The sequence below is a fragment of the Phoca vitulina genome, unplaced genomic scaffold (assembly GCF_004348235.1).
Source record: "Phoca vitulina isolate PV1807 unplaced genomic scaffold, GSC_HSeal_1.0 scaffold25, whole genome shotgun sequence".
Taxonomy (NCBI): Eukaryota; Metazoa; Chordata; class Mammalia; order Carnivora; family Phocidae; genus Phoca; species Phoca vitulina.
This window is the reverse complement of record NW_022589728.1, coordinates 9,284,381-9,296,446: the sequence shown is the minus strand read 5'-3', so window position 1 is coordinate 9,296,446 and position 12,066 is coordinate 9,284,381. Positions and strand designations below refer to the sequence as shown.

The 12,066-nt window shown below is 39.1% G+C and overlaps 1 pseudogene; it reads left to right on the top strand.

The window, feature by feature from the left end:
- The first annotated feature begins 11,403 nt into the window (after nucleotides 1-11,403).
- On the top strand, nucleotides 11,404-11,799 carry LOC116643210 (annotated as a pseudogene).
- The last annotated feature ends 267 nt before the right edge of the window (nucleotides 11,800-12,066 follow it).

The following is a 12,066-nucleotide window of genomic DNA, read 5'->3' as shown; positions in this document are numbered from 1 at the left end:
ACCTCCACATGCCAGGTATATGAGGGTATGCAGTAAACAAAGATGGTTTCTATCCTCAAAGAGCTATGTTCAGGGTGGGGAGACAGGGAGGAATCAAGCGGTCAATGAGCTCATATAAATTTCCAGTGCTTGACATGAGCTATGGAGGAAAGACCTAATGCTGGCAAAGTTGGCAGGAAGGGGTCTGCTCAGGTCAGGGATCCAAGGAAAGCTTTCCTGAGGAAGTAGCACTTGAGCTGGAGACAGGAGGGTGAGTAGGAGTTGGCCAGGTAAAGAGGCATGAGTGTGGCTGAAAGAAGTTAGTGTAGCTAGAGAGGTGTGACAAGGCAAAGTAAGGTGAAGAAGTAGGCAAGCTAGAGCAGGACAGGCTTGGAGGCCTGAGGACTGGGCTTGTCTTTATCCCAAGAGTAACAAGGAGACACTGCAGATGGCCACTGGAAAAGATTGACCTGTGATGGAAGAAGAGATATGGAGGAAGGGGTTGTAGAGGCAGTAAGAATAGACAAATCAATTAGGACCTGCAGGACTCCAGGCAAGTGAGTGTCACTTAGACTGTAGGTGTCAGAGTCATCAGTGGATTGCTTGGGGAGATCTACTCTCAACTCCTCACTGTGGAAATGAGGACAGATGTCTAGAGACGTCAACTGACCTCCAAAGTCCTACATGTAGATGTTGTTCTGGTGCTAGAGCTGTGTCCCCTGACCCCAGCACTAAAGGTGTGTGTGTGGGGGAGGGGTAAGGTAGGTTACTGTGTCTTTCACACAGTGCATATAAAATCAATGTTCTTCTTATGATAATATGGCCAAGTCCATAATCAATATTAGACATCATCAGAACACAGGAGATGTGAGCAGTGGTCTTTAAGTAGCCTCTGCTGATGGAGCCTCATTGGGTAGACACCCTCACCAGAGCTCCTTTGGCCCATAATCTTCATAACAACAAACAACAGCAACGGACCAATCACATTTGCATATAATACTTTGAATTTTTAAAACTAATTTAATATGTATGATTCCACTTGGTTCCCATGACCCCCATGTCCATGGTCATAGAGCCAATCAGTGAAGAGCCTAGGCTCTTGTTTAGGCTGATACCACATTCATATAAACCATTTTGTCGAGGTATATGTCAAATAAACAGACCATAAACAGTCACCTCCAAAAGAAACAAACCATTGAGATTTTTCTTCCCAAACCACATATTCTGTCACGGTAAGTGGAAGTACCTAGCTTGGACCATTTTATGTGATAATAAATAAGAAAGAATATGGGGAAGGTCAGTTTTCGGGTTCAGGGAAGTGTTTGTCCTGAGTTAGAATAACCATTACATGGATGGATGTTCACGTTTTGCGCTGCTGGTTTTACAGATAAGTCTGGATACTTTGCCCACGTTGCTGGTAGGGCAAACTGATAATAAAGCATCCAATGCCAGCCCTGATTGGTTCCCACTCAGACATTAACTGTATTTGGGGAGGACTGTGGATGGCCAAAATTAGGTTAGGAGGAAAAGTAAATATGGCCATAAACTAAGCAATTGTATATGAGCAATATGTAATGTAATAACGAAGTGTAATGAAATGTAATAATAAAGTTGCTAAAAGCAATAAGGAAGTGACAAGCCTTATCATCCAAACTGGGTCAGTTTCGAGAGTGAAAAAGGACCCTATTAATGACTGTGTCAGAATATCCTAAACTGAGCCATCCTAACAAACCATTCATGCAATCACCTAACAGTAGAGAATGTGGAATGAGGAGAAAGCCACCTCAAAGTAAGTGTGTATAACTCAGAAGAAGTTAGGAAAGGGGAGAGAGATCACACGATGGGGAAGTTAGGACGGGAGATGAACTACTGCAAAAATCCACAAAGGCAAAGAGAATTCATTAGACCCCTTCCAAGGTCCTAGCCATGTATTCACATGACCCTGAATTTTGTAAAAGAAGAAAAAGTGAGAAAAGAATTCTATCAAGTCGCATGAGCATGAGGCCTAGATGTTCCCCTGCTCATGAGGCTGATCCTTCTCAGTGGCTGCCACCAGGCTTCAAGGCATAAGGCCAGGCTCAGACCACAGAGACACAAAAGGTTTTCCAACATGCCAACATTACTCCTCTAAATTCCTAATTTTTCTCAGGCCCTGATTGTTAGAGGTGGTCTGAGCAGTCAGCAGTCTGCCTGCCCCAGGGATGGACCCCAAATTAGACAGTAAACAGAGTCCACCAACTGGGTTGCACTAAATTAGCCATTTAAATGTCACCGACTGAGTAGTTCAGAGAAAAAGCTATATGTCAAAGGGAAGATTGCAGAAGCTTTAGCTAAGTATGTGTAATGACAAAACACTGAAGTGTGTTTGCTGGTCTGCTCTGTGAATGAAGCCGGATTCTGTCAGTTGCAAAAGCTCTCATTTAACTGCATGTGTTAGAGCAGGTGTCCGCCAGTAGCTAAGCATCAGCTCATGGGCTTTCTCCTTTTAGGGCACTGCAAACTCACCCTTTTACCCTCTCTCCTTCAGCACAGAGAGGTTATGAGGACTGAAGAGCAAGCAAGTCAGAACTTTCTAGAACAGGACTCAGGACACTCTAAAATTGAATACCAGCTTGTACTGAGGCACATATAAAAGATTCTCCCTTTCTTAAGCAGCACCAGTGGAGGGGAGAGAGAAGATGACAATTTCTTCCTCAGAACAATGAACTTCTGAGAGCTGAGTGGGAGAAATTAGTGACAATAACATGACGTCTGTCAACTTTCAAAAAATTAGAATCAGGAAACCCAAAAGTAAAGTTGACAGAAGACAAATTAGGTTCTATCAAGATCTGACACATCACTGAATACCTGCTAATGGGGAAAAAAAGATTTTATTTAAACTTTCTTATTGTCTTTATGCATAATACTTTTAAAAGCACGTAACATTTTCATAAAAGCATAAAGAGTATTAAAAAATAACCTTGCTTTTAATATGGCATGTAAAGTTCATTCTCTAAAAACGGCAGAAGCTCATTCTTGAGTCTATTCTTTTTTTCAATTTTCTAAGCTTTACTCTCAGGTGGAAGCAGAGAGAGAAGCTTTAAAGTATGCCGATTGTTCTTGCTCTGATGGAAGTGTTAAAAAACGGATTTCAGTAAAGCCAGAAATGTGGCATGGGAGCAAAAGTGGGGACAATATTCTGACTTGAATATCTTCCTCAAAATATTGAAATGCAATTTTTCAGAGTAATAGATTGAGTCATTTTCTGCTGTCAGCAAATGTGACAAAGCCACACGGCCAAATGGCTCCTTAAACTTGACTGTTTAATAATGTTAATGCCAGTGATCACTTGAAGATAACTGGTAATTATTTTAGGAGCAGCCATGAAGCCTGCACACCTTGGAAGACCTTGCTCAAAGATAACTCATTGTCAGTACATGTTTACATCCAACCAAGGGCCTGTAGTTGAGAGACTTGGAGCACGTAGGAGGCAGTCTAGAATCCAAGTCCTAGGTTTTAAGCCCCCCTACACCTCCTATGAGTTTTAAAACTTTGAGCAAGTTACATAACATCTCCAGACCTCACTTTGGTGTGTTATATGTATGCAAAGAGAGAAAAAATGTGGCATTGGGACCTGGCACCTTGTAAGCCCTAAATAAATGTTAAGAACACGTCAGGGGGTTGGCTTTCTGGCTTAAGCAGAAGGTATGATAAAAGGCCTTCTTATCTAAGTTAAGTTCTTTACTCATCCTTTATCTTACACTGACAAAAGAAATGATTCAAGTTAAATATCTCTGTAAGTATGCAGGTTCTTGACAGTTAAGGGAGATATTACCTCAGCAATTCCCAAAGAAATGAAGCATTTACATGTTGGCAGTTAAATTTAGTGTGAACCATAGATATTCCAAGGTCCAAATTCCCAATTGTAAATTATCCAGCTTCCTGGATTCCCATTGTCTCTTTCACGCTTAACCTTGAGAACTCTGCCAGTCATCAACATCTCTACTAGAAGGAGAGCAAAAGTAAGACAGGGTCACCCAAAGATGAACTTTATTCTTTGTGAATAGCAATGGAGCTACACATTGAACACTGTGTTGGTGACTTGCGCCAAAGTAATAAAACAAGACAAAGAAATTGTGGCATAAGAATTAAAAAGGAAAAAAAAAAGAATTAAAAAGAAGAATATGCATATGATAGAATGCATGTGATAAAATTATACATCTGTAACATCCCCTCAAAACTAAATTAATAGAAAGTCCCTGCTAACAATAAGAGAATTGAGCACAATAGTTTTAAGTTGATATTTTTTCAAATAAGCCTCACATATAAAACAAGGACCAATTAAAATGTATAATGGAAAAGAAGACTATTTACATATAGAAAAAAATTACACATCAACTCAACAAGATTAAGAAATATATATAACCTACATGAGGAAAATCATAAAGCACAAAAATTACAAGGTTTACTGAAAAATGGAAAGATGGGCAGTGTGCCTTGGTAGAAGCACTCAGTACTGTAAAGACATCAGTGTTCCCCTAAGGTGATTTACATGCTTAATGCTATCTCAGGAAATACCAACAGATATTTTTTCCTGGAGCTAGACAAGGTGAATATAAAGTTCATTTGGAAGAAAAATCAAGCAAGAATAACTACAAACACCTTGGAAAAGGAGCACAATGAGTCAGGTTTAGTGGGGAAACTATTCCTACTATATATGAAATGACATTATAAATTATTGTTAGAGTATAAATGATAAAATCTATATAATTAGAAACAGGATGATATTGATTCATGAATACCAAAGCAGACTAATAGAAAAAAAACAGAAAATCCAGAAATAGACATAGTTGCATCTGCAAATTTAGTATATGGGAAAGGCAGAACCTCAAAGCAATGGGGAAAGGACGAATTTCTTAATAAAGTAAAATTGGAATAACGGAATAGCTATGTGGGAAATGATAAAATAGAATCTATTCATTACAGTAGACACCATGAAAATTTCAAATAGGTTAGAGATTTAAATATAGCAAATAAAACCACACAAGTATGAGAAGAAAAGGATGAATTCCTTCATTACCTGAAAATGCACAAAGCTTCCCCAATTACGATTCAAAACACAAAAGCAACAAGGGAACGTATTGATAAATTTAGCTACATAAAATTAAAACACATTTGCAGAAGCAAAGTACAAGACAAATGACAAACTAGGAAAATAGATTTGTAACACATATCACAGACACAAACAGCCGATGTCCCTAATATATAGCGAGCTTCTAAAAGTAGAGAAGAAAAAGACCAACAATCAGATTTTTTAAAATAGGCAAGAGGTAACAATAAAAAATTCTTAGAAAAACAAATGCAAATGGACTTTAAACATATAACAAGATGCTCAACCCTGTTCATGGAAAATAAATGTAAATTAAAATCTATTCTTCTGGCAGCTAGGACAAAAATCCAAATATTTAACAGTATACCCACCACCACCTTGCCCCTCCAATATCCCACCAGTAGCTACAACAGGTACAAGAAATGGATACAAAGATCTATGTAAAATTCTTTACATCCTAGATGAATTCCTAATTCAGATGAATTCAGAAATTGGTCAATTGTGAGGGTAAACTGTTTTCCTTAAGTCCTACCCACTGAGCCATTCAACAGCTATTCCTGAACATAGTTCAAAAGCTAGAAAGTTTCTTACTAAAATTCTTCAATGGTTGTTTTTTTTTCCCCTCAGCCTCTTCACAACTGAGATTATTACTGTACATTTCTTATTTTCTCTGTACCTAAATGTGGAGTTTCCAGGTTCCTTATGATGGCATCCAATTCTGCCAATAACCACTCATTGATGTCTCTATCAGGGATATGACAACCCTGCCCCTCAAATGGCTCTCTATATGGAGCAGAAGTAATTTTGACATTAAGTCTTGTCTACAGTCCAGTAGCACTATAAATCTTCACAGCAAGAAATCAAGTGTCATTTTGCTATGTATATTTCATCCTACGAGTCAAATAAGGACATTGGAAGATGTGGCTTACCACCTCTCAGGAGGCTGAATGCCAACACAGGACCCCTCCCTCTGAGGACAAGAGGCATTGTAAAGCAAGTGCTCCAAAATGGGACAAAATACAAAAAGGCAAAAAGAAATGTTCTCACCATAAACACCCTACCTCAACTGGAAAAATTTAGAATGCAAAAGGAATTTCCTAAAATGTGCACTTCTATAATTCAATCTGGTACACTTAATTGGGGATTTTCAGGATAATTGGCTCTTGTGGACATTTAAAAGCAAAATAGCCAGGTCTGTTGATGGAAGATCAGGTGTTGGGCCTTTCAAAATAATATTCACAGTCATTAAGACAGTTCCAGGAAAAGCACTACTGGACAATGTGGTGCCCATTAGCCAGAACTGTGAGATTAAACCGACAGGCATAGCATCATAGGCCTCCGCCTGCTGCCGCCACCAGCACGGGAAGCTCCCGGGGTCTCTATAGGCCTTTCCAGAACTCCTGTCCAAGTGCCCATCCTTTGGCCAAGAAAGAGAAAGAGGAAGGAGAGCTTCTATGTGAATTAAAGGGGAACTTGAAAATAAAATCCTCTAAAATATGGAATGCTCTGATGGATCCCAACTAGACGTATTTGTAACTTTAGGATTTCTTCTGTTTTCGAGTATAGAGTCTTTCAACTGTGCTATCCCCTCAGGGTGTTAGATGTACTTAGACTCCCAGGAGCAGTAAAATCAAAGAACAGCTTGCTGGATGGCATCAGTCTCAGTAGCCAAGAATACAGGCTTTATTTTCTCCAGCGATCATTATCCAAGTTTACTTCTGACAGCTCCCACTAGCTGGAGTTCACCATCTTGGTCTATCACAGGGCATGTTGACTTCCTTCCAAACACCATCCCATGCCTCAACCCCACAGCGACAGAAGCACAGAAATCTGTGATCAGGAACCGTGGGCCTCATGCGGCTGTGGACGGATGGTTGCAGCAGCAGAACTAAAGGATTCGCCACAAAGGAGCAGCATTGCTTTTCCAGTGGGGAGTAAAAACCCAGACAGACCTATGGCGAGAAAAGCCCAAGCAAACCTTTCTTCCAAAACACATTCTACTTTTTAAGAGATGTGTTGTAAGAACTCTTCATATCATATTTAACAACTTTTCTTCCCAGGGCTCATTCTGAACATCAAAAATTCATTTCCAGGGCTTTAGTGCATCGAGAGGCAAAACACAGTTACATTATAAACGTTGTCACGCTCAGGGGAAAATGCAGCAGAGTAGTTCACAAAGCCACTCGCTACCATCTGCCATATAATTTCTCAATTCCTTATTACTTCCACCGATGAAAGGTACAATTACACTTCCTTCCTCCTTCGCTACCGAGAAGGGCGAACGCATGAGGCACCCTTCCTTCATTAGCCATAATCACACACCTTGAGCAACTCTGCGCAAACTGCTTACCTCTAAGGAGCTAGGCAGTTTTCATAAAGGTGAAATGGACTTTGCTTTCAGTTGATGTAACATTTTTTTCATCAGTCTCTGATTCTTATTTCTTGTTCTTATCGGTTTATTATTCTAGGTCTCATTGGGGTGTATTTGAGGGTGCTGCTATGCACAAGCTGGTATGGTATTGTGTAGGTCTGCATACAGAGTGCAAATTTATGCAATTTAACAGTTCGATAATGACGTGCCTGGATTTGGGCTTTGTTACTGATACAGGATGAAGAAGTCACCAACGCGGTGGAAATTCCATACCATTCAGGAATGTGAGAAGCAACTTTTTTTTTAATTTGACATTTTAACCTTTTTTTTTTAAGATTTTATTTATTTATTTGAGAGAGAGAGAGCACAGCAGGGGTGGAGGGGCAGAGAGAGAAGGAGAAGCAGGCTCCCCACTGAGCCGAGAGCCCACCAGGGCTCGATCCCAAGACACTGGGATCATGACCTTAGCTGAAGGCAGACGCTTGACCAACTGAGCCACCCAGGTGCCCCTGAGAAGCAACTTTAGATGAAAGAAAATTCCAACTGGTTTTGAACCTCTTCCTAGCTTTATCACCAATGTGATTTTTTTTTATTTGAGACAGAATTGACATAGAACATCTTATCAGTTTCAGGTGTACAACATAATGATTTGATAGCTGTGTAGTAATCATCACAGTAAGTCTAGTTAACATCCATTCCAATTTGATTTTTAGTGAACAGCACTGAGGTTTTATCTGGAGATGCCACACCTATTCCTCAGTATGGAGGTCTTAGTAAGTTTCCTTGGAGAGGTGTTTTCTTTTTTTTTTTAAGATTTTATTTATTTATTTGACAGAGACACAGCAAGAGAGGGAACACAAGCAGGGGGGAGTGGGAGAGGGAGAAGCAGGCTTCCCGCCAAGCAGGGAGCCCGATGCGGAGCTCCATCCCAGGACCCCGGGATCATGACCTGAGCCGAAGGCAGACGCTTAATGACTGAGCCACCCAGGTGCCCCTGGAGAGGTGTTTTCTTATTTAAAAAAAAAAAAAATGCTAGTGCTTTATCTTTTTATGAAGAGATACATAGTACAGAGGAAAATTGGCACAGACTGCAGACATGTTCTTTGGAAACATGGTCAGGCTGTTATTTCAAAGACAAAGCTGAAATTTAAATAGATGTTTTGCAGAGAGCCGAATACCAGGACATGTGTCGGCTCCTCAGAAGATTATTCAAGACCGAAGTCGCAACGCCTGTGCTTGCCCAAAAGATAGAAAGTCTATCAAGATGAGTTTTTATCAGGTTGTTTCCTAAACACGGGTAGTAAAATGATTCTAGTGGCACAGAAAATATGCTTCTAAACATATTTGTTTATTTGCAGGTGAAAATTCTCACTAACCGCTTATCACAGGATGCTTATTCCATTATAAACATCTTACAAATAAATAGTCAATAAATATTTGTTGAGTTATAGTGAGCTGAATTAGTTGAAATTCAGGAAAGTTTTTGGATGCCACGAGCAATGTTTCACAAAATACTATATTGCTTTCTAAAGAACAAAAGCAAAAAAAAAAAAAAAAAAAATCCTGGCCAGTCTTCTACAAAGTTTTTTCTTAAATATTGTAGCTTTCAGTCAACAGAGGACCAATTACTAGAAATAAATAAACTTGGACTTTTGGAAATGTGACCATATGAGGGATATGCATCCACGCAATCAAATGTTTCCCTGAGCAGCAGCTTGCCCGAGACCTCTGGGAGGTAGAGAACAAACGCTTCCTGCCCCCTCCCTGCGGCCATTCTCTGCTCAAACTTGAGTAGCCTGCTCCCATACTTAGACAAATGAAGAACAAGGCTGCCTCACGGCAAAAACAATCTTCAAGCATTTTACCCATCAAAAGCTGTGCACCTACTTTTCTCCACCAACCCTTCCCCCTCCCTCCCTGTGAGAAAAAGGCCACCTCCCTGTCTCTCCTTCCTTCTGTCCTCTTCCCTTTTAGATATAGAAGAGGCAGCTCTTAAGAGAGTTGATAAAAGTTTTGAATCCAGCTATCTCTTAGAATTCAAATCTGCACAGCTCTAAATAGTCAACTACTCTGTAGGTGTGGTTTACATTTTGCGGATGTTTTTTCCTTTCCGTTAATCTTATTCACATTGCTTCAACAAGGTGGCCTCAGTTTCTTTTCAGTGGTGAATGAGAGGCTGAACTAGAAAATAGCTGGGATGCCTGGACTCCATACCCCCTATTTCCTTGGGCCTCAGTAAAGAGCACCTTTCAAAAAATACTTGGACTGGGGCACCTGGGTGGCTCAGTCAGTTCAGCGTCTGCCTTCGGCTCAGGTCATGATCTCAGAGTCATGGGATCGAGGCCCAGGTTGGGCTCCCAGCTCAGTGGGGAGTCTGCTTCTTCCTCTCCCTCTGCCTCTACCTCTCCTGCTTGTGCTCTATCTCTCTGTCTCTCAAATGAATAAATAAAATCTTTAAAAAAAGTACTTGGACTTCAGTTCAATTCAACAAAGAATCAAGTGTTGTTGCATGTGGAACATAGCATTAAGGACCCAGAAGAGGAGAGGCATGAGTACAGTTCAGAGGAGTCTCCAAAAGTTCCCAATCTCCACTGTGTTGAGTGCCAGGTGGGACTGGGAATGAGCTATGCAAGCATCAGATACCAAGATTCTCGTGTGTAAAAAGAGAAAGAGAGATACAAATATAAAATCATAAAAGTTAAGTAAAAATCATGTAATCTATTATATAAATTAATAATATCATTCTAATTCATGCATATTAAAAAATCTAGAGGCAATAATAACCCTTAAAAACCAATAACGCTTTCTGAATAATAGTTATCACTAAAATGAATTGGGCTCCTTGGAGAAATGGTCAATTTCAGGTTTAAGGCAGGGTATATACAACAAGAGTCTGAGACATCTATCTATTATGCCAGAAGGTAAAGAAGCTACAGGTGGTTGTATCAAACACAGGACTAACTTGAAGAGCTGCTGCTAGCCATCGACAATTTGAATAACAAAAATATTATTAATCATAGTTTAAAACACATCAAATATTTAAGCTCCCTGAGTTCTTAAAATTCCAAAATGATAATGCCCCATTGGATACTATTGCTAGGGTACTGATTTATTATTATGAAAATTGAAAATAAAGGCATTTAACTTGCTTTTCTTGTATGCATTATATTTTAGAGTAGACAAATAGTTGATGAGGAAAAGTTCTTTACATAAGAGTTCTATCAATAAATGCCGGAGGAAAAAAAAATCAAAACTTTATAGTCCTTACTGACATAATTGATTTGAGCCATGGTAGTTAAAACCCTTAGGTGAGAAGCTGATGGGGAATTTTATAATGGTTGGATCAGACTTACATCACAAACTCACCAGCCAATTTTAACATCACTAGAAGTGGAATAACTTGGTGTTACCATCACTTGATGTGACGCAATTTGGAAGTACATAACACCATCCATGACATATTCTTACCCCCAAAATAAACTTGTACTCAAATTGAGCCTCTAGATCCATTTGCCAGTTTATAGGACATATATGAAATATTTTAAACAATACCTCAAGGTTGCAATTGGCTGAGTCCACAGTATGAGAAATTTTACAGAAATATTACTTGATTTCTTTAACCCATAAATAGCAGAAAAAAATAAGCATGGGGATTTATTAATTGTTTAAAAAAAAATCTTTACAAGACATAGCCTTTACAAGACATACAGTCTCTTTATTTTGATTCTAATTTGAAAAAGAAAAACAACTGTTAAAAGTTTTAGAGAAAAATTGAGAAAAACTGAATATAGAAATCATTATTGGGTAATATTGATAAATTGCTGTTAATTTTATTAAGTATGATGATGGTATTTCATAATTGTTAGAAATACATACAGAAGTATTTGTAGGAGAAATGATACGGCCTGGGATTTGTTTTAAAATACTTACCAATTAGCTCTTTCTGCCATCTTTCCATGCCGCCATAATGGTGTGCATGAATGTTCTGGCAGATGCCCTCAAGAACATTAACAATGCTGAAAAGAGAGGAAAATGCTAGGTTCTTACTAAGCCATACTCCAGAGTCATCATCCAGTTTCTAACTGTGATGATGAAGCATGGTTACATTGGCAAATTTGAAATCATTGATGATCACAGAGCTGGGGAAATTGTTGTGAACCCCATGGGCAGGTTAAGTAAGTGTAGAATGATCAACCCCAGATTTGACGTACAACTCAAAGATCCAGAAAAATGGCAGAACAATCTGCTCCCATCCTGCCAGTTTGGTTTCATTGTCCTGACAACCTCAGGGGGCATCATGGGCCACGAAGAAGCAAGACGAAAACATACAGGATGGAAAATCCTGGGATTCTTTCTCTAGGGATGTAATACATACATGCAAATAAAATGCCTCAATGGAAAAAAAAAAAATACTTAACAATTAAAAAAGGAAAACAGATGAAACCAAAAAGAGGCAAAATGTTGATAATGATTCAAGCTGGTATTCTGCATTTGAAGGTCTATTTTTCTATTTTCTACTTTCATATATGATTGAAAGTTTTTACATTAAGAAATTTTAAAATAAGCATAGATTTTGTGGCACCTGAGTAAGGGGATATATTACACAATATATCCATTGGCAGGGCTG